Below are 24119 nucleotides of genomic sequence, written 5' to 3'. Positions count from 1 at the left end.
GTGGTTGTGTGAGTGGCTATACTCTTCTGCATTAAGCTCGAAAAAAGGAAATAAAACGAGCAAAAGTTTAGCAACAAAAACTAGTAAGGTGTTAAGAGCCGATCAAGCTTCCCAACCTAAGGCCACCCTTAACATCCCTAATAATGGAGCTATTGCGGGAAGTGAGAGAGTCGGTCCTGCCACATCTTCACAAAATTTTGGTGATAAATCCACTTCTAAGAATGCAATTGCAGTGGGGGCAAAATTGTCAAATGGTGTGGACAGGGGTGACAATGAACAGTCTAGTCCCCCCAATATTGACCTACCTTCAGCCAGCATGCCTTATGTGGTAGTATTGGTAGGAGTCCCTCAGCTGCCATCTGGTAAGATTGAAGCATACTCGGAACTGAAAAATAAAACCATCTATCACTTGAATAAAACCTGTCCTCTCCCTAGACAGTTAGATGGGAAGGTTCTGTTCGTTAGAAGGGTTGGCTGGGTAGGCAACAGACGCAAGGAGGTCCTTGGTGACTGTATTATAGTCAATTTTTGTGATGCACAGGCCGTGAAGTTCATTTGTAACCACCAGAATGAGTCCTCTAGCAGCACAATCAGAGTAGTTGGTTTAGATTTCTTTTATCCCTGTCAAGTTTCCCAAATACAATGGCCAGCTCAGGGCAATAGATTTTGGGGTAGGCATATGAATGAGTACCACCCTTGTGCTACTCCTACCTATGGCTACAAGGGGGAATTTTTTTACCATAATTTAGGGTTTTGACGTATCCATTATTCCCCCTTGTATATACAAACTAACCCCATTGATCCTTTCTCTTTGGTGTCCCCTTTAGTGGATATAAGAAGCACTCTGGATCTGGAAACATCTTTCCATTATACTTCCACTCTCAATCAAACCAATGTAGTGGTTAATTCTCCTAGAGATCAATTTGATCCAACATTGAGTTGTATTAGTCCTACTCTGGAACCACTTAAAATTATTAGTTGGAACTTGGCTGGCATAAATAGGAAGTTGGGCCTGCCAGAATGGAATTCTCTGGTAGAAGATCATAAGATCTGTATTTTTCAGGAGACCTGGAGCTTGAAGCCCCTCCACAAAGTCGGGTATGTTACCTTCTTTCTGCCCGCAATACCCTCAAGTACAGGGAAGGGCCGCCCATCCGGGGGTCTCCTTATATGGGTAAGCATCACGCTTGGATGTAATATCACGCAAAAAAATACTAATTGCCCTGATATAATGAGAATTTTACTGAGAGGTCCTAATAGGGGGAGAGCCCTGGAAATAATTAATGTTTATGCCAGGGGTTCTAAAAATGGTTCCATTTCCCCTACAGTAACTTTACTCGAAAATGAGCTCAGAGCCTGCAGTGATGGGGCTCAGGTCTTGGTTGCGGGAGATTTTAATTGCTCATTTGAGCCCCTTGCGACCGAAGATATTTTGGATCTGGTGGAAGATGATTTAAAAAGAGGCATACCACCATTAACTATTAAACCAATTAAAAAGTGGTCCCAAAGGGTGATACAACTAAATGCATTGACTATGGAGTTCGGATTGAGAGCTGTAAATGGCCGCACTGTTTCAGACTCAATGGGTGCTGACACCTACAATAGGGTGAATTGCTCCTCATGGATCGACTATATCCTACTTGATTTTTCACTTTGGAACTCGGTTCAGGATATGATGGTCCTATCTACTATTGAGAGTGATCATAACCCGCTGTCTCTAACCCTTAATGATCTATGGCCTAGTAAGACAAATGGATTAAGCCATAAGCCTGCCCCTAAAGTTTTACTATCCAATTGTGGGCGGCGTCTAAAGTGGAATAAAATAGCTTTAGACGAAATCAAACTCAATCTTATAGACCAAACCCTATTAACTTCTCAAACAGAGTTTGATGCTATCTCTCAAAGTCCCCTTGCAACAGGTAGGGTAACCCTAATTTTTGAAGAAGCAATTAAAACTATAGGGGAAGTTTTCCTTGAACAAGTGCCCCGGGGTAAACCCATAACGAATTCACAGCCGAAGGGCACCCACGATTGGTTTACTCCTGCATGTAGGCAGGCAAAAACAGCATTAATTAAAGCAATTAAGGGTAAAACACAATCCCTAATACAGTCCAATAGGACGAATTACAAACGGGTGATAGCTAGTGCTAAAAAGGATTGGGAGGATGAGTATTGGTATACCCTGAAGAAGGCTAGCTCTGCTAAGGATGCTAGACTTTTTTGGGATACTATCATAGCTAGGAATAGACCTGATAGTAACCATATCACATGCAGTATTACCGGTCAAGCATGGTTTACCCATTTCTCCCAACTGTATACTTGCCCACAGGGGTTTAGCATCGGAGCACCATTTGACTACTCTGTTTTAGAGGGTGATATGATCGAGCCCGATTTCACAACTAAAGAAGTTGAGTCTGCTATCAATACTATCTTGCCCCAAAAAGCGGCTGGGCGTGATGGTATTCCTGGCGACTTGCTCCGCTACGATATTCCAAAGTGGGGGAAGCTTATACATTCCCTGCTTGTTGCCATCCATAAAGGTGCGGCAGTCCCGGAATCATGGAAGGGAGCAGAGGTTGTCCCTATTTTTAAAAAGGGCTTAAGGGACGAGCCTTCTAACTACCGCCCTATAAGCTTATTGGATACAACCCAGAAGGTAGTTGGGAAGGTCTTATTGGGGAGGATCCAACAATGGATTGAAGATAATGATATCCTCTCCAATTACCAAGCGGGGTTCAGAACAGGTACGGGAACAATAGAGCAAGTATTTAGATTAATGCTGATCTATTGGAAGGTCGTGGTTATAGGCAAAGGCAGTCTTTATCTCGCTTTCATTGACCTAAAGACTGCCTTTGACCTTGTGCCTAGGGAGATCTTATGGGAAGTCCTTTATAAAATGGGCCTCCCACGCTATATTCTTTCAATGTTGATGAGGCTCCACGAAGGTAATTTTGCCCAAATTAGATGGGGTACACAGGGCGAGAAAACAAACAAAATCCCGGTGGATAGAGGGGTCCGTCAGGGATGTGTTCTTGCTCCCACCCTCTTTTCTCTATATGTCAACGGTGTGGTCGAGCATCTGTTAAAAGACCCCTCAGATGAACCATCCCTGGCGGGCGAGCGTGTCCCCACTCTCCTCTTTGCGAATGACACGCTCTTGTTATCCAAATCCCCAATGGGCCTTCAGAAGCTCCTTAACAACTTTCAGACCTTTTGTTTGGACCGGGGATTGGTCATTAATACTGACAAAACCAAATACTTGGTGATGAATCCCCCAAAAAAACTCGCCCGACCCCCTGTCCTGAATTCAGTACCCTTAGGTAGGGAGAGGGTATTTGATTATTTAGGAATACGCATCTCACAAACAATGCAATGGACCCCCCATTTAACCAAAATGCTTCTAAATCATAAGAGGGTGACAGGGGCCCTACTAAAGGAACAGCGTCTCTGCACAATAAGACCGATAGCCCCGGTTGTAGACATTTATAAAGCAAGAGGAGTTAGTTCTGCTCTTTATGGAGCAGAACTATGGGGTACCCAAAATATAGATGAACTTTCCAAGTCGGAAAACAAATTTTGTAGATCATTGATGTTGCTCCCTCAGGGCACGCCAACTTTACCGTTGATGTTTGATTTAGGCTGTCGTTCTATAGCTGATCTTGCAAAACTCCGGCCATTGCTTTTATGGGCCCGGTTGTGGCGAGTCCCAGAACTCGCCAAATACGCTAAAGGGTTGTCCGAAATAATGGCATCACCGGGATGGCACAAAATAAAGTGGTTGAGAGATGTAAAAGCTTTACTTATCGCTCTTGGACTAAGTGAAGCATGGGATAATAGATCATCTCCACCAAAGGCAACTCTAAAGACTTTATACTGGAATTGGGTTATGTCCCGAACATATGTTGATCAGTCCTTGGGAAAACTAACGGAGGACTTCTTGAAGTTCAAGGACTTACCCATTCGGGAACTGTATCTGGACATTATTGAAAAACCGTTCGATAGAGCTCTCTATTTCAAGTTTAGAGTTGGGACTCTCCCACTAAGAGCGTTTACAGCACGGTGGAAAATTCCGGCACAGACCACTGCCTTTTGCCCTTTTTGTACAACTTGCACTGAGACCCTAGCGCATTTTTTGTTCCAATGCCCGGAATATGTAAAACCCAGGAAAAAGTGGCTCAAAGCACTGTGTCGGCTTTTAGGCACTAGGTCACACATTGAGGCCTTGCGTATCTTAACGTCAGATTCACGCCCACTTTATGTCTGTGGTTTATCTAAATTTTTATCATGGGCCTGGTATTTACGTAGCAAAAGGCTTAAAATTAATGTTTAATTCATTTTTATTGTTAAATTGCTAATTGCTTTTAACTTGTGTAGAATGTATTTATTTCTTCGTTGAAAATTTATGGAATCTAGTGGTTCTTGTAAATGCCTTTTAAAATGGAAAAATTTATTTATATTCAGCTTTTATGATATGTTTTTATCGAAATAAAGCCTTTTTGACTTGACTTGACTTGAGTGGCTATATGGGTGAGTGGATGTGTTAGTGGGTCTATGGAACAGTGAGTGGGTGTGTGAGTGCTTGCATGGGTATGTGAGTGGTTGTGTGGGAGTGGGCTTGGGTGTATGAGATGTGCTATGGGGGTGTGAGTGGCTATGTGGGTGGTTCTGTGGATGATGCCATGATGGCATCAGTGATGTCATTGGAGTTGTCATCAGTGAGCTCATCAATGATGTTACTGAATATGTCATGAGTGATGTAATATGGGAGGTTATAAGCAGGGCATTGAGGGAGTGTAACTTATATTTAGCCCAGGTAACTATAACTGCTTAATTTCTATGGTTTTGTATGAGTGAAATCTGAGTCTAACTATAACATCCCTGTAACATTTGTTTTTTTCAGTGAATTTCTATATTTTATTATTGAACTTACTATAACATTCCTGTAACCTTTGGTTTTTAAGTGAATTTCTAAGTTTTTATATATTTTATTTCCTAACTATAACCTGTAAACTTTGAGAATGGCATGTGAGTGGCTGTATAGGTCGGTGAGTGTGTGTATGAGTGGCTCTATGGGTGTGTGAGTGGGTGTGTGAGTGGCTGTATAGGTATGTGAGTGGATGTGTGAGGGCCTGTGTGGGTGTGTGAGTGGGTGTGTGTGTCTGAGTGGGTCATTGATTGGGTGTGAAAGCATCTGTGCGTGTCAGCATGTGGGTGTGTGAGTTGGTCTGGGAGTGGGTCTGTGAGTGGTGCATGAGTGTCTGAGTGGGTCTGTGAGTTGGTGCATAAGTGTCTGAGTGGGTCTGTGAGCAGGTGTGAGAGTCTGTGAGTAGGTCTGTGAGTGGGTGCATGAGTCTCTGAGTAGGTCTGTGAATGGGTGAGAGAGACCACGAGTGGTTCTGTAAATGGGTGTATGAGTGTCTGAGTGGGTCTGTCAGTGGGTGTACGTGTGTGTGCGGGTCTGTGAGTAGGTGAATGAGTATCTGAATGGGTCTGTGAGTGGCTGTGAGTGTCTGAGTGGTTCTGTGAGTGGGTATATCAGTGTCAGCATGGATCTGTCATTGGGTGTATGAGTGCCTGAGAATGTGAGTGGGTGTCTAAGTGCCACAATGAAACTTCACCTGTACTTTTATACAAGAGTCCACCATTTTGCACAAAATATCTACTCAAGTGGAGTACTTTCTTCTGGTTAACTAGAAACTGCCACCTCGTTGGGTAAACATCCAGTGTGTATTCTACACTACATCTGTGTAATGGACCATGAGGAAATGTCTCCAGTGGCCTTGTGTGCGTTTTGGCTATGTGATTGTTTCTAATGTGTCTTTATCCAGGAATCTGTGATAACATGAATCCTCCTATAGAGAGGACAACGAGACTACAAAGAGGTAAATCTCAACCAAACAAGGGTACTTCCTCCTAGCTATATCAGGTAAATGCTTCTTTGTTTGGTGGAGATGTCCTAACATTCCACGGCATGAAGAATGTATCAGGAAAATCATCAGGAAACATGCTGGGGGCCTATTGGTAAGCTGTCCATCACCTGGCGTAAGTCAGGACGACCTTTACATACTACTAAGGTGGATGGGGAGGTCTGACCAATTATTAGAAGTGGAGGGGGCCCCAGAGACCCCAGAGACCCCATCCCCAGGCCCGGTCTCAATTGAATGGGGGAGGAGGACCACATGGCCCACATCCCCCGGGGCCTGGCCTTGTTATGCTGGGTGCCCATGAGCCCACCCCGGGCACCCAGTCTGCATCGTTGAGGACCCTGCAGAAAGCCTGAATACCCTTGCTGTCCCTGCCAGCTCCCCACCTCCAGCGGGAGCCGGCTTTGCTCCCACACACAGGGAGCTGCTAAGCATGCACCTCCCTCTGTGTGGGAGCAATTGTTTCATCTGTTTCCCTGCCCGCATGACAGCGGGCAGGGAAACAGAAGAAAAGTCTGCTCCCAGCAAGCGGTAGCAGCTTCACAGCTTCCAGTTGCTGGGAGTTGAGTTAGTGTTTGCTCGGACTTGGCAGGAGATTTCATGGCAAACAGCTATGTTCCGGGGGTTGGCACCCAACTATGTCTCGGGGTGGGCTGACTATGCTGTATCAACTGAGAACCTCTGAAAATAAAACTTTGCCCTCTTATAGCTCATCTCTGACTTCCAGGTATTCCTGCATTCTTCACAACAATTCACCTTACTCTTCCAACCCTCTCTCATGTTGGGGGGCCACATCCTGAAACACCTCATAGTTTCCCACCTTTCTCTTCCACTGCTGTTCGCTCACTACCTCATCTAATCCTTAACATACCATAAACTCTTTAAAATCATCCCTTTCACCTTCCTCCTCAACTACACTGCACTTCTTAACTAGCCTGGGCAGACAGACAGAGAGAAAGAAGAAAAAACAAGGAGATATAAAGGTATTTCTCCATGTTATGTCTCACTTGGGAAGGCATCGCATTTTGAGGCATTTGCAGGTATACCACTAATGGTACATCTGGGAATGCACCAAAATCCATGAGTGAATGCGTGTGAACACCCAAACTCCACCAATGGAACACCTCCCTGGGGCAGTGTAATGCAAGGCAGCGATTTGCACTGCCTTGCATTACTCTAGATTTATAAAGCCATGCGCGGCCACGCAAGGTGGCCTTGCATGGTTTGATACATCTCACTTAAGTTTTGAGAAACCCTTGCGCCCCCTTGTGTGGCACTAGGGAGATGAAAAACCTTGATAAATATGGCCCTAAGTATACAAAGAACCTTTGAAATCCAACCCTCTCCACCACTTCCCTCCCCTTCTTTCTAAGATATCAGTGTGGTAAGCCATTCATCCTGAGTTCTAGGATACATTGATATGAGGTACAAAGCTCTACAATTTTAAATGGGAACTAAGGCAAGTTCTCACAGATGTTGTGTTACAAACCACCCAGTAAGTGTCCCACCTAAACTTCTTTGTTAGTATGTAAGTATGTACGCGTGTGTCATGCAGAATATCACAGTGGATGGGTATCATTCTTGGTGTTGCCTTTGAACTTCTCTTGGGTGATGTCCCATGCCAGGGCAATGAAATATTACCCCATGCCTGCTCATTCCTCTTTATGAAGTACTTAGCTTTCAGACCGGCTCCATGAACCACCGCTTGTGCCCAGGTTGCAGAGGAGGGGGCTGATAACTGCTTCGAGAGCAATGTAATGGTGCCTTAAGCCAAAAGCAAGGCTAGATCTCGGATCTCCATGTTGGGGCAGGGAAAATGTCCCAGAAGTACCCCTTCGGGGGATTTAAGTATAGGAAGGCCAGTTGTGTCAGTTAGTACTTGTACATTTTGAGGCCAATATGTCGACAAGGGGCAGGTCCATAGCAGATGGAGAAGGCCCATATCTCGGAGAGCACATTAAGGGCATCCCGTGTCTGAGCTAGAAAAGATTTTAGTAATCAGGCAGAAGTGATGTATTCTCTGTTTAGTGTGTTATATTGGATTTATTTTGAATCAGGCCCTTCCTGATACTTTATAGGGATATTCCTATATTTCTACCCATTCTGTGTCATGAAATGGTCTTGCCAGGTCTGTCTCCCATGTGTTTCTGAGAGGTAATCAAGATCTGTTAATATGTTGTAAGAAATGCTTTGTAGAGCCATGTACTGACAGGTCAATGCCGTCACCTCCAGTTGCTTCAACATCCTCCGAATACTCCGCAAGACATTCAAGTAGATCCCGCCTGAGTCAAGAAAATCAGTCACCCACGCACTCATCACCAGCAGACTGGACTATGGAAACACACTCTACGCCGGCATCAACAAGTCCCTACTCCACAAACTCCAAATGATACAGAACACTGCTGCCATACTCGTCCTCGACATCCCCTGGCACGAACACATCAGCCAACACCTACGTTGGCTCCACTGGCTCCCCGTGGAGAAAAGAGTCACCTTCAAAATCCTTACCCATGCCTACAAATGCCTGCACAACACCGGACCCGAATACCTCAATGACAGAATCAACTTCCACATACCCAAAAGGAACCTTGATCCTACAACCTCTCACTGGCCAAAACCCCACGCATCCACAGAGCCAGAGCAGGTGGAAGATCTTTTTCCCACATCCCGGCCAAAACATGGAACGATCTCCCAGCAGACATCAGGCACGCCCCCTCCCTGAACAATTTCAGGAAGACTGTCAAGACCTGGCTCTTCGGTTGAACGGACCTGCTAACCCCCTTGCCCCTCAGCGCCTTGAGACCCTCACAGGTGAGTAGCGCACTTTACAAACCCTGATTGATTGATTGATTGATTGATTGATTGATTGATTGATTGATTGATTGATAGAGCCTCTGTACTAGTTTTCCCTGTGTACCTGCTGTGCAAACTGTCTGGTATACTTCTTCAGTGGGAGTCATTGGTTGTCGGATATGAAAAACTGTGGATATGGAGTGCAGTATCCTCTCATATGTGAGAAATTTTCCTGGGGAAAGTTCATACTCCACAACTAACTTTGAAAATCTATTATCTCTGCATTAAGGAACAGATCTGCCAATGTAGAGAATCTAATAGTATGCCAAAGTCAGGGGTGTCCCAGTCTCAAGCATCCTTTTGAAAGCAGAAGGCCTAGCACTGGGAGGATGGGAGCAAAGGGTGTTGCTATATCCGTCACCCTGTTGGTCCTGTCGTAAACCAGTGGCCTGAGAATCTAATCAAGTGGAGGGGAAGAGGAGGTAGTTCAAAAGGCCTTCCCTGGAGAGCCACCAGGCTACCCACTGCAGTAGTAGCATTAAAATTCTGGGAGGGCCAATGTCCCTGTATTCACCGGGAGCTTCAGTGTGGTGAGGGAGGTGCAACATCTATTGACCCCAGGGCAATGTGATCAGGGAGGAATCCAGTTGTTTAAAAAAGCAAAGTATAAGAAAAGGGTTTGTGAAATAATAGAGGAATCCGGGAAAAAACTGCATTTTTGCCACAGTGACTCGGCTAATTACTGATAGCGGCAAAGGCCACCCAAAAATGATTTGAGACCAGAGCATGCACATCGCTTTCCTCAGCTTCCAATTAAGTAGGTCTGCAGGAGTATGGCAGAGGTTGATTCCTAAATATTGGAACATGATAGGTTCAAAGCGTATTCTAGGGTCTAACAGTAGATGGAGAGGAGGTGTGGCCATCTGTTGTTGAGGAAAAATGCAGGATTCAGCTCAGTTTACCTGGAGGCGCGATATGGTTGCAAGTTCTGAGAAAACCTGTATTAAGGCAGTTAAGTCAATCTCTGCATCATGAACATATAAAAGATCATCCACATATAAGGAAACCGCATGAATAATGTACCGTACTGGTAACACCCAGGTTGCCCAGAGGCAGTGTAAACGTGCCGTCAAGGGCTCCATTACCATGGTAAACCATATGAGTGAAATGGGCCGGGTGAATCTGCGCATGGACCACACATCTGAGTTATATTTCCCAAAGTTCAGGCTGGACTGTTCCCATGAGGCACAGGGTCAGACTGATTTGCATATAGCCATGTCTGAACTGGGGTGGCAGAGTGGGCTAAAGAACGGTGATGGATCAAACCCAGATCTGTTGACTGGGTGTGAGTGTTTCATTGGTTCTGATGCTCCGTCCATCACCACCCCCTTTTGTCCCGCTTTGTTCGCCATAAGTTGGCAGGGGATGCTCAGACGTGAGTCCCTTGCTCACTTTGCTACTGGATTCAAGCAAGCCTGTCTGAAGACGGCTGAAATGCCAGAAACCGGTCCTAGGAAGCTTGTTTCCGGTCCAGGGAAGGCATGGCTTGGCAGTTCGGGCTGGACTGTTCCCATGAGGCACAGGGTCAGACTGATTTGCATATAGCCATGTCTGAACTGGGGTGGCAGAGTGGGCTAAAGAACGGTGATGGATCAATCCCAGATCTGTTGACTGGGTGTGAGTGTTTGATTGGTTCTGATGCTCCGTCCATCACCACCCCCTTTTGTACCGCTTTGTTCGGCATAAGTTGGCAGGGTATGCTCAGATGTGAGTCCCTTGCTCACTTTGCCACTGGATTCAAGCAAGCCTGGCTGAAGGCGGCTGAAATGCCAGAAACCGGTCCTAGGAAGGTTGTTTCCGGTCCAGGGAAGGCCTGGCTTGGCAGTTCGGGTTGGACTGTTCCCATGAGGCACAGGGTCAGACTGATTTGCATATAGCCATGTCTGAACAGGGGTGGAAGAGTGGGCTAAAGAACGGTGATGGATCAAACCCAGATCTGTTGACTGGGTGTGAGTGTTTGATTGGTTCTGATGCTCCGTCCATCACCACCCCCTTTTGTACATGCCTTCTCAGGCAGCGTGAAGAAGTGGGTACTCTGTCCATTCGAAATTTTCAGTTTGATGGCAATCGTTAAAGCATATTTGAGTTCAATTTACAATATTTTTTTCTTGACCTGGAGGAAGGATGCTCCTTCCGCTGAACTACCAGTGTAGGGTCCAGGAAGAATATTACTTATGCATTGACAACACAGACAGTAGTTTTTTTGCAGGCTGCTACCAGGATTGCATCACAATGTTGTAATAGTCTCACCACTGTGAGTATAGGTGGGGCCCCGGGAGAAATGTGCTAAGCATGGACTCTGTGTTTCCGTTCGATTACAAAATGCAGAGAGATTGCAGTACCTACAATCTCCAAAATGTGGAGAGATTGTAGATGCAATATCCCGTTGTAACAAGCATTCCAGGAAAGATACTGAGTCAGTCCCCTCCATGCCCTCTGTAATGTCTACAATCCAAACATTGTTATGGCACAATCAGCCTACCACAGTTTACTCTCCGCTGTACGTAATTGTTCCAGGATCAAATGCGTCTGTTTGGTCATACGTCGGGTGGGTGGTCGAATTTCCTCTATGGCTTGTTTATTAGAGCAACCTTTTTGCAAAAATGTTTGTTGATATTCCATGAGAATCACTATGTCTTTGGAAAAGAGTCAAATTTTGCCTCAAAGGCTTCCCGAGACTCTGTGATGGCCGCTAGTGTTTTATCAAGCTTATCTGAGGAAGTGCTCTCCTCTACATGGGGATCCATCTCCACTGGGGGTTCCAGAATAGGTGCCTTCAGAATATCATGTACTGTGCCAATCAATGGCAGAGAATGTGGCATTGGAAGTTAGGGATTAGGGAGAAAGCCCCTCTGTGCGCGCACACACTTCCATTTGCCCATGCAAAGGTTGTACATGGAGTGCCGAGTGGCTTATGAAATGGCACAGGTAGCACCAGGGGGCATATTATCAAGAACGACATTAAAATTATCACCGCTTTAGTGGCAGGAAACTGCCGCTAAAGCGGCGATAATGGGCTTGATAATATGCCCTTGAGAATTCCAATAGAAGCCCATGTTCTGGTGTGAACCTTGCCTTCTATTGGAATTCTCAAGGGCATATTATCAAGCCCATTATCGCCGCTTTAGCGGCAGAAAACTGCATCTAAAGCGGTGATAATTTTAACACCGTTCTTGATAATATGCCCCCAGGAGTTTAGTGGACGGTTCCCATGCAAAAGAGAGTATAGAGACCCACAACACCTATATATGATATACTCAACTTCCTATGGGGGCACAAGCAGTGTTGCTCAAATCAATCTATTACACTGGTGTGGTAAGATTATGTGAGGTCCTGGCCTGAAATTCCAGCATCTCAAAAGTTGAGTTTAATGACCAGTAAATGTAGCCAGACATGCTTAGCAGTAAGGTCTTAAAGAAAAAGTGTCACTGACCTCCAAAGTGTAACCGGGTTTCCTTCTGCAAAACAGTAGAGGCCACCTTTAGTGGTTGTATATAAGCAGGAGAAGCCTACTATCCACTGTTGATACCAAGCAGCCAGCCAGTAGCCTTGCTGGCTACTCCAAAAGTGTCACACCCATCCGATTAGAGCAGCAACCATCCAGGCCCTTAGCGGGTAGTGAACAAAGAGGGGGGGCCTATGCCAGCTGGCAGATACCAAAGGTACTAGCCTCCAAGAGTTGAGAGGGCCCGGGCTACAAGTATATGCCATGCCCCCGGCTTGGCACATGGCCCTAGCAGTCCAATCAGGCTTTCACCCTACCATGCAGCAGTGTCCAGGGCCAGGAGAGGCCCAGCACATATGTCCGGTCTTAACCAGGGGAGAAGAAAGGGAAGCGTGCCTGCCTAGCAATTCTTCCGTACACTACTCAGGCATGAACAAGTTAGGGCGGGTATCCTTTGCCCCTGGAGGAGCAGCAGTCCAGATGGGTGAGCTCCTTCCTATAAGCGCGGACAGGTGCAAGCCTCCAGCCCACATGACCCTCCTCGCCATGGCAGCTCTAAGGTACTATGCCTTGGGACACAGCCTCACCAGTTCAATCGGGCCTCTGCTCCATCATGCAGCAGCGCTCAGGAGGCCCAGCATGTGTGCCCGCTATCACCTGGGGAAGAAGAGAGGAGAGAGGCTGGGCCTCATTCCCCAGGCAGGCACTGCTGCCGCCAAATATGTGGCCCATGCCAGCACAGTTACTCCCTCTGACACCACCCGGGCACAGGCAGATTAGGGTGAGTTTCCCTCCCCTCCAGAGGAGCAGCAGACTGACAGCTGAGTTCCTCCTTGTGATTGCCACCATGTGCAAGATATCAGGTGATCCTCCAGGCCACATGTCCCTCTTCGTCATGGCATCTATCGGGTGCCAGGCAACAACCCCACCTCCAATGTCTCAGGGGGATGCTCAACCTGGGACTGCCAGGTCCTACAGCACCTGGTTCACTGACAAACTATTGAGTTAAAAAACATATCTACATACAAAAATATTGAGTCAAAAATATAAAATTTAAAATATATCGACTTTGATACTTATAATTAAAATGATAAAAATATTGAGAAAAAAATATAGTTTCACTAAAATAGTTGTCTAAAATATCGATTTTGAAATACACGTAGATTTAAATAATAACTATTAATTAAATTAAATATTAATACTTATATAATGAAAATAAAATATATCTAATAATTGTTTTAAAAAATAACAATTATCATTATTTATCAAATAAAAACAAACATAAATATTATTATTCACATTTCTATTTACATATATCTGATTGAAAAATATAACCAAATTAATATTTCTAATTTATATTATTTTTTAATACTTTCTTAAATGTAATAATATAAAAAATAAATATAAAGACATACATCCAATGACTTAAAATATTTAAAAAAACAAACCATTTTAATTACAAATGAAAAACTCAAACAAAATTTAAAAAAATTGAATTGACTAAAAATAAAATATTAAAAACATTAATAATTATAAATATTATAATTTAAATAACCAAAAACATACTCATATAAGTTTAAACAATATGGGGCCGATTCTGAACCGGGTCGGAAGGGCACGGAACGCGATCCAGCTGGATAAACTACGAGCCGTACGCGTGTTTTCTGTCCGACTCGTACAGCTGTATGAGCGAGCCAGTACGATGCAAGCTACATGAAATTCACCGACCGAGTCGTTTCCGGGTCCGAACCGCTCCGTACGTCTCGGTCGTAAGCTAACCGTGGCGTGCAATGGATGCGATTCACCACCGAGCCAGTACGATGCACGTGTCGGACATCCTGTGCGAGCCGGAGTGTCCCACTCGCAAAAGCTCCTGGAGTCAGACTTTGGGGGTCCGCGTCAGACCCCCCGACACCCGCAGCCGTACAACTCGCACACAGGGGGAGACACATGGGACTCCCCCACACAGGCATGTACGCCGCGGATGGCACCGATGCATACCCACTGTAGGGGGCGCACTTGTTCGAGACATACCCATTCAGTCAACGGGTCGTACAACTGGCTCCCATTGACTTCTATGGGAGTCCGACCGAACCGAGTCCAACAGCATACGTGTGCATCGTACTCGCTCGGTCGGACTGTAGGGGTCCGGCTCGGTCAGAAAACACTCCGGATCCGACTCGGTCGGAGTGCTTTCTGACCCGGATCCGAATCGGCCCCTATGAAGAAAACTACAAAATTGATATATATACTATACCCACTACAGGTTATAAATAGTAGTCAAAGTTTCAAACTCAGGAGGTGTAAAATGTACAAATCCCACTACAGTCAATGCAGCAGTAGGTAACATGCTGGATGTTGGAGGGGTAAAATTGACTAATCCCACTCCAATGAGTGCAACAGTAGGGAAAGTGTTGGAATGCGGAGGAGAACAATTTACTATTGTCACTGCAGTCAGTGCAACAGTAGGGAAATTGTTGGATTGAGGAGGGGTAACATTTCCTATTCCCACTCCAATGAGTGCAACAGTAGGGAAAGTGTTGGATTGCACAGGGTTCAAATTTACTATTCCCACTGCAGTCATATTATAAATTCATACAAATATTATTTTTAATCAAAATATCAAAATCTATTGTCAGAATAATAACAACAAATAAATACAAAATTATGTCAATTAAAAAGGATAAAACAATTAACACATACAATAATAAATTATAATTAAAAAATGTTACTCTTTTTAATGTTGTTATTACTTACATAACCTTTCTACTCTATACCTCTACAAGCTACACACCACACATCTAAAATGTATATTTACATTAATAATATTTACACATTTTACATAATTAAATATCTATTAAAATATTAATGCTAATTATAAAACAATTACTCTAATTACCTTTTCCACCATTTATCCATACAAAACAAACAACCCTCGCCTAATATATACATTTATTAAAGAATTTCAATAATTAATAATCAATTAAACAATTAATATTGGTAATTAAATAAGGATACATTAATTATATTTGATTAACTTTCCACCCTTTACCCCTACAAATACAACTCACACATATAAACTAAATAATAGTTTAATTACATATTTACCTAAGTAATTATTGTTTAAACAATTATTGAAAATCAACAATATTTTTCAATTATTATAATTTCCTACACATCCTTTACCTATACAAAAACCACAAAACATCGCCAAACATATATATTACATAATTTCCATAATTAATTATCAATTAAATAATTATTTATAATAGAAAATAATTTTTATATAATTATAATTATTTACTTCCCACCCTATACCCATACAAAACCCACAAACCTCAAGTATATCTAAATAATAAAAAAAGAATTATAGAATTAACATAAATAATTATCAATTGAATAATTATAAATAATTTTAAAATAATTAATATTAAATTATAATTAATTTCAACCCTATACCACCCCAAAACACAGAACCCACACCTAAAACTTATGTTTTATACTATTTACATAAAAAATTATCATTTGAATAATTAATAACATTAATTATAAATTAATTATAATTAATATACTTTCCACCCTATCCCCCAAAAAAACCCACAACTTGCACCTAAAACTTAAAAACCTAAAAATATGAATTATAAAATTAACATAAATAATTATCAATTAAATAATTAATATTATATTAAAACATGATTAATTATTTTTAATTAATTTACTTCTCACCCTATTCCCTTATAAACCTCACAACTAGCTACAGTACTAAAAATAACAAAAAAACTATTACATTTAATTTACAAACTACCATTAATTTTCAGACCATATTAAAAAACTAACACTATTGAAACAAACATTTTAAAACATATACAATGAACATATATATTGAAATACACAAAAATAATCAAAAATCCATATTATTAACAATAATATTTTTAACATTGATATTACTTACCTAAAAAAAATTCAATATTCTTGTCCACGATATTCTTGCTCACAATATTTCTGTGTTATGATATTTCCAACTCGATAATTGTACCAGTCGATATTACTGAATCAATATTTTGTATGAAAACCCACTGCAGCATGCATTGGAAGAGGGAAATGCCATCAATGATTGTTTTTATGCAGGAAGGTGTCCCTTCCTGCACAAAAACAATCATCCCTGCAACGCAGGAAACCTTGCAACATGCCCGCAAGGGTGTCTCCGTTGGCATACGGCTGCTGTTTGTGCGCCGGGGCAGGGGAGAAGCCCGTTTTCTTTAGAACCACGGTAGCGCAGCAGAAAGGCCTGCTGCGCTGCTGTGCATCAAAAGTTTGTAAATGAGGCCCAGAATGTATACAGATTGATCCACCACCTCAATACAAACATGTGCCCACTGCGGGTCTTACGACACTATTATTTCTTCGCAGAAGGCTATCGGATCACTCAAGTAACACAATGCAAAGCAGATACTGAAGGGTTTTCAAAACCTGCAACTCTGTGAAGCTGTCAGAAACTGCCACTGACAATATGGCATGATTACTGGAAATGAAGGGAGGTTCGCACTGCCTCACCTTTTGTTGTTGAGCCATTGCCTGCTGCTCTCTTTTCTTCCATTATCATGGCCTCAATGAAGTAACCTTGTCGCCAGTGTTAAATAGATGAATGTACCGGGAAAGCAGGACACAGGTTAGAATGAAGAACAAATTCAGGTTTTACTCATAGAAACGCCTCAGTCACCGTGCCGGACTCGCTTCTCCTGGCTTTCTATAACTCCCACCTTCAAAACATGCTCCCTGTACATTCTTTTACCTCATAGCAGCCTCACCAAGCATTATTTTTCATCACCAGACTTTGACACTGAGCAAAAGAGAGAAAAGCTGAGAGGTGGAAAAAAAGGAAAAAGGAGAACAGTGACAAAGGGAGAAAGCAGAGGAGAAAAAGGAAAGAACCTGCAAGACTAGGATAGAGATGGGGGTCAGATTTTACAATGAAAGTGACTCAGTGCGTGCTGCAAGCAATTTGGCTGTACTGCACTGAGTCACTTTCAAATCACAGGGATGCGACATATTTACAACAATATGTTGCATCTCTGTGCTTCCCCCTGTGCTGGCGCACAAACTGCTGCCGTGCGCCGGCGCAGGCACCCTTGCACCATGGTGCAAGGATGCCTGCGTCGTGGGGAGATTGTCTTTGTTCAGGAATGGTTCCCTTCCTGCACAAAAACAATCTGAAATGCTGTTTTTCAAATTATATGTGTGCTGCATTAGCACACATAGAAGTTGAAAAACTGCATTGTTTCAATGATTGTTTATGTGCAGGAAGGGGACCCTTCCTGAACAAAAACAATAATTAGAGGTGATTTCCTCTTTCTATGTGTGCTGCAGAATGCAGCACGCATAGAAACAGGAAAAAAAAACAAGGAGAAATGAATACATTTCTCCTCGTTGCACCTCCCTACGCCTCCCCTGGGAAGGCGTAGCATTCACACGCAATTCCAGATTGACGATCCCTCGTAAACCTGGAAATGTGTCAGGTTCCATGTGTGGTGCATGGGAACACCCACAACAACACCCATGGAGCGCCGCTTTCACGCAAAGTGCTGTGTGTAAAGGGGCCATATTTATAAGGACAGGAAAAGTCATTCAGGGTGGCTTTTCATGTTCTTGTAAATATGGCGCAATAAAATGCGCCACCAGATACATTACAAAAAGTGATGCACAGGTGGCGCAAGGGGCTTGTAAATCTTCCGCAGGAACTCTAGCGTGGTGGATGAAAGACAGGAGGTGGAAACAAGGCTAGACAGTCTTGTTTTTCAGCAGCTTCCTATTCGACAGCACAGGTGGGAGGTTCAAAAGAAAAACTTAGGCCACTGCAATTTTTTTTCTCCAAATTAAACACCCTCTAAGTCAGAAAGAAGTCTGTTGTTTGTGCCTGCACCCCAGTACCACTGGCATAGGACAAGAATGGCCCAAGAGCTTCTACCCGCCTAGAGCTCTGTGGGACCGCAGGGATCAGACTGGGTACAAGCAGAGTGAGAAATTGAAGGGTAATCACACATTTATTACTCCACACCTAGTGCTGTAAAGGTTGCGCAGGCACACGCACACACACACTCACATTCAATGAGCCTCAGGCTCCTATTTTGCACGGCATGCAGAGTGATTTGCAACATACTTTGCATATTAAATTGACCTTGATTTGCCTTGTTTTACATTGCATCTCTTTGCCAGTAAATCATTCTGAGGAATGACCCCTTCATCCCGTAATATCTTTCTCTCATTACAGCTGGCAATATAAACTATCGAACTAAATATATCTTGCAGAGATTTGTGGGAAATATGCAGTCTCAAACGACAAGAGGCCTCAATGAGTTAAGGACTGATTCCTGACATTTTTGTGTGACCTGCAGATCACGAGTCTGAACCACGGCAGGCCCACAGAAGTCTATATTTCTTTCACAGTTCATAAATGGACTGCTTTTAACTGTATTGCAAAATAATGACTCAGAGGTACCCCACATCTAGAGCATTACCTTTAGGGGCTGAATATAATGTCGACACCGCATCGGTCATGGGACCAACCGGCAACTGGTGGGCGGTCCCGACTGGCCCATTAGGATGCGACTGAACACTGTTTGGTTGTACTCCTATATTTTACAATGGGAGCATGCATTCCGGCCTGCCACTTGGTGCAGAGATTAATGGGTGGCACCATATGTGCCCCCTCGGCCACCAACCGGCAAACGTGCACCGAACAGGGCCCTGCTGGGGGCCTGAAAGACGCTTTCAGGCATGGTTTTCATGTCAGATAGACCGGCATGGAAACCATGTTGGAAACCGTCACTGTAATCTAAATAGCGGAAAGGCCCGCCCTTGAGATTACTGATGGTTCTGGTATAGCCTAAAGGTCCATTCAGAAGTGACCCTGTGGGGGGCACTATGTATTTAGAGAAGGAAGTTGAATCTTACAAGGGAGTGGTAAGTAATATACAGAGGGACATATAGGTCAATTTATGACAGGTGTTTATTACAAAACAATAGTATTCAAGTGCTCACACAATAAGTGGCAATAAGCGTGACGTGAGAAGTGAGGGCGATATTAAAATAAAAACATTGCATTGACAACAGTAATAGGAACTCCTTTAGAAATTTTTTTACAGAGTGAAAGGAGTTCAAGTTGGAAGGGGTCGACGACGTTTCGAACTCAATTATTTGAGTTCATCATCAGGACAAACGTAGGTGAGCAAGCTGAATTGGATTTGAATGCTGTTAATTAACATCCGTGGCGGCCAGTGCCTGTTAAACAATTGCGTTCCTCTTATAGTGAGTGCAGGCACCAGAGGGATTTCTTTTACTCCCCAAAAGCCTCGGGAGCTGGGGAAGAGCTTCCCCAGCTCCCGAGGCCCCCCATTTCTGTAAAATGCCTGTCAGCACGCACGTCACGCTGACGTAATTTCACCAAAACTGAAATAAGGCTTTAGGCTCATTTCATTTTCATGTTCTATGTGCTCAGAGTGCTATCTCAGCCCTCTGAGCACGTAGAAAGACAGGAGAGCTATCGTTGGAAAGGGGAGAATCTCCCCTTTCCAATGCTACAACTCCCCAGTGGATCCGTGCTTGGGGGTTGCTCCAGGAGGGCGATCCCCAAGCAGGGATCCACCCAATAGACACCAGGGAGGGAGGAGCGGGCCTGAGGGCAAGGGCCTTTGCTCCCCCCATATTATTTGGCAAATTTTAGTCTTGCTGCTCTCCCGGGGGGGTCAGAAAGCCCACTAGTGCCAGGGATTTTTATCCCCACAAATTTACTTAGGGTGGGGGCTGCCCAAAACGTGCATGCCAATGCCCCCACCCCCTCACCAAATAGTTTTTAAAAAAAATTAATTAATTAATTAAATTTTCACAGGTCGCATATAATATACAATATACCACTATACTGTACCTACGGGGGTGAGGAGGGGAAGAAACGTACAGCATACCCAGCTGCTACAGCGTCATCCCACAAAAGGGTCATGAAATAGTTGAAAAGGCGATCACCCCACAAGCCACTTTCAGGAAAGGATAACCCCAGCTCTATGATGATAAATCAAGAGAGAATGGAATAGTAGACCACCACCACTTTAGTTCTCTTGCACCTCAGCTGCTGTATGGTTGAATTCCTGATATTGAGCAAAAAGCCCCCAAAAACTTAAGGGACGGGATGAAGGTGGAAGCATCTCGCTGTACACGTCTGACTGGGTGTTGCAATAAACCATGTCTCTCTCCCATTCAGCCACTCTCGGCAGAGGACCCCGCAAACACCTCATTGCTAGCCCACGCTTGGCCAAGAGAAGACCCATAGCTATCAGTTTACGATTTTTTTTTTGCAAAGGTTTTGTATAACCCAGTAGAGCCAATAAAGGATCAGGGGTGATAGGGGTACCCACAATGGCAGTCAGAGTGGCATAAATTAGACTCCAATACTCCACCACAGGGGGACACAACCACGCCAAATGGTAAAAACCAGCTCCCGGACTCTCACAACGCTCACAACAGTCAGAATCAAGCAACCCATATCTATGCAATCGCTCCGGTGTGTAGTGAACCCTATTAAGAAATTTAAAATGTGCCAACCTATGCCTGCCATTTAGAGAGATTTTACGGGTAACTTCACAGCAATAAAACCAAATGCTATCCGAAAGTTGTTCCCCGATGTCTGCCTGCCAAGCCAGGCGAGCCTTTGTTTAAGGAGATATCTTTGTTTGTAAGGCCGAGACATATGATTTAGAGACCAACTTAACTGGAGTCTGAGAACGGAGTAAAATGGCCAGAGGAGGGGATTCCACCGGTTCTGTCAGCTTTAGCTATAAGCCAAGGCAGGAGCTCAGGAGCAGCAGCAACTTTCTGTATGTGAAGATGCAGTAGGTTTTGGGGCCCATGTATCCAGGCGTACGAGTGGGATGCCTGCGCAACTCTATCATACAGCTCGAAATCTGGAGCACCCAAACCGCCAGCAGAGCACGGCAGTATAAGTGTGTCCATGGAAACTCGTGGCGCTTTGCCCGCCCAAGCCAATCTAACCATCAACACCCGTAATTCCTTAAACAGATGTCGGGGGACCACAATAGGAATGTTGACAAACAAAAAGAGTAGGCGAGGTAGCACCACCATCTTCATTGAAGAAACTCTCCCCACTAAAGACAGCGGGAGACGAATCCAACGGTCCACATTCTCACTCAATTTCACTATCGCTTTGCCATAATTAGCCCGGATCACTTGGTCAGCATCCGAATGAACCCGGATACCAAGACAGCGGACTGGATCAGTGGTCCATTGCAAAGGGTAGTCTAGCTCCACAGGGGTGGTACAAGGATTCAGAGGGAAAACTAAAGACTTATCCCAATTAATATTTTGCCCCGATAACCTACCATAACACAACACCTCACGTATAACCGGAAGAAAATGTACTTCCGGGTTTCTGATGTACAAAAGTGTATCGTCCGCATAGACGGACACTATCAAATTATAGTTAGGGAAGCGAAGGCCTCTGTGTCTGTGATAATCTCTCAACAAGGGTTCAGCTGCCAGCGCATACAGGAGCGGAGAAAGCGGGCAACCCTGCCTGGTACCCCTGGATATGACAATAGGATCACGTGAGTGAAAAAATCGGGGTGCCCCTGAGATAAGTTCCTAAATCAGGGTGCTTAGAACATTTATTTGCAAAACAATTTAGGAACAATGTTCAAAACACAAAGACCTACAGAGCGGACAAAATAATTAGATATATACTAGTGAATACAAAGTAGCAAAGTATATTTTATTTATATCTCTTTATATGTTGATTATAAAGGAGATTACATATCGTATTCATATATTTTGGAAACAAAGGAGACAAAAATTATAAATAAAACATGTGTCTCATACAATGTTATATACAATTCATTTTTGTCGAGAAAGTGTATCCGAAATCAAGCATGATAGATGAGCTCAGATATGTATCTGTAATAGATTGGTACAAAATCACAGGTTTCAATTATAGGTAGTCATGGCTTGGTCGGTGTTAGATCCTACGCGCGTTTCGGCTTGAAGCCTTCATCAGGATGCCATGTAACTGTGGTTTCGTAATCCTAAACAAAATATATACAAATCACAATAAATAATAATGTCCACAAGTAGATACTGTTTGTGCTAGCGGATGTCTAACGTAAAACATTTCAGGTTATATATCATGTGCTCGTAATGTCTTTCAGTTTATTTATGTAAAAAGACCTTTTAGTCCATCTAATATATACAATTCTAAAAACCACACGAAAGAAAAAAGATATGTGGAAGTGATACCTTATAGCCCAAAATCTTAGAGAGGGTTCTGTGCCTTTGAAACTAGAGGAGAACAGAAATGTGGTTGGTTGGTGCAAAAGTAATTGTGTGCGCAATTGCACTGTTACTAATGGTAAGTTTTAGTTGGCTAATGCGGAAGAGGGACCACACCAAACCAAGAGAGTGGAGCTATAACTTACAGAGGTAAAGATGCACTACAGACATGCAACTGTAGGAACATCATTAGGGCTGTCTATTACCTCAATAAGATAGCGTTGTCCCCAAAGAGGAAAGATGTGTCAATGCATACAAATCGGTCTGGAAATGTAGGTCCAAAATAGGTAAAGATGGTAATCTAAACAAATAGAACACGGAAATAGGTAACAGGGATGTGCCGCCTAGTGAGCAAGGTTTACCAGATAACTCTCAGGGAGACTAGATTAATGTACCTTAATTGAGTGGCTTGACAATACATATAACCACGTATTGGTGTAGGTAGGGACCTCTAGGAACGATCAAAAAGCAAGTGCTGCAAACTGACATAGAGGATGTTAGCTTGCTTATGTTACAGATTCATAAGGAAATGGTGCGTGAATCTAAAAAAGTCAAAGTATTACCTCAGAGGGGGTCTGAGAATGCAGAAATATTCGGCTCGGCTCTCTGCAAGGTTACCGCTGTGTTTAAGAAAGGGATTATGTATGAGACTGTGTGTTCTCACTGTGTTGAGAGAACATAGAATTCTTAAGGAGTGCAGTGCTCACCTAAATTATGCCGGCGTACTTCAAAAATAAGTGGATCCTCCCGACTTGTATGAAATCCCTTAAAGTAATAAAAGAAAAGTAAAAAATGGGGTTCTACAGTCATGTGGTCATAAGAAAAAACGCTAACTGAGGGGACTGACTAATGAAGGAAATGCCGATGTGCCGTTATCATAACTTACTTTGTCAGGATCCACTGGGTTCCGATAGCGAACTGGAAAACCAAGTGCTGGGGGCCCGCAGAAAGGATTGGGTAATGTGGCCACAATGTAGCCGGGTGATGCAGCTTTATTTATATGGGAACAGGGGAGTGGTGTGAGTTAATTTAGAACGAACCGGAAATGGATGAGATTCCGGGTTAAACGTAAGATCCGGTAGGTGGTAGTGTCGGCAACTGCCAGCATCGCGGCCATTTTGAAATGGTGGATCTGAAAAATGATAAATAGATCCGTAATGTTGTCGATTGGGGAATGAGTATAAAGACAAGGATTGTGACATGTAGTAGTGAATGAAGGTTAATGAATAGCTCTATGATGTATAGTCACTTGCCCCGTAATCCAGATATGGATGGGTTTCCATGTGCGGAACCAGCCGCCATCTTGGAATGGGTAGTGCATGTATATCAGGATTCCCCAATGATCTGAAGGGGAGCCCGTAATGATGTAAAGTAAAGATCACGGTCTTATTCATGGTGAGAGTCCCTAATGAGGTGGAAAGATCTTGAACAAGTAATGACTAAAGAGTCAAAGATGGGACTCCTAGAGGTGAGGAATGCTGCTAGGTCCAAATGGGAATTCTATGTGGATGACTAAATATAGTGCAAAAACTTATGTAAGCATGTGACACAGATAATTAGATGCCTAA

This window comes from Triturus cristatus, chromosome 11, assembly GCF_964204655.1.
Source record: "Triturus cristatus chromosome 11, aTriCri1.1, whole genome shotgun sequence".
NCBI lineage: Eukaryota > Metazoa > Chordata > Amphibia > Caudata > Salamandridae > Triturus > Triturus cristatus.
The sequence above is the reverse complement of the archived record's forward strand: the minus strand, read 5'-3'. Positions refer to the sequence as shown.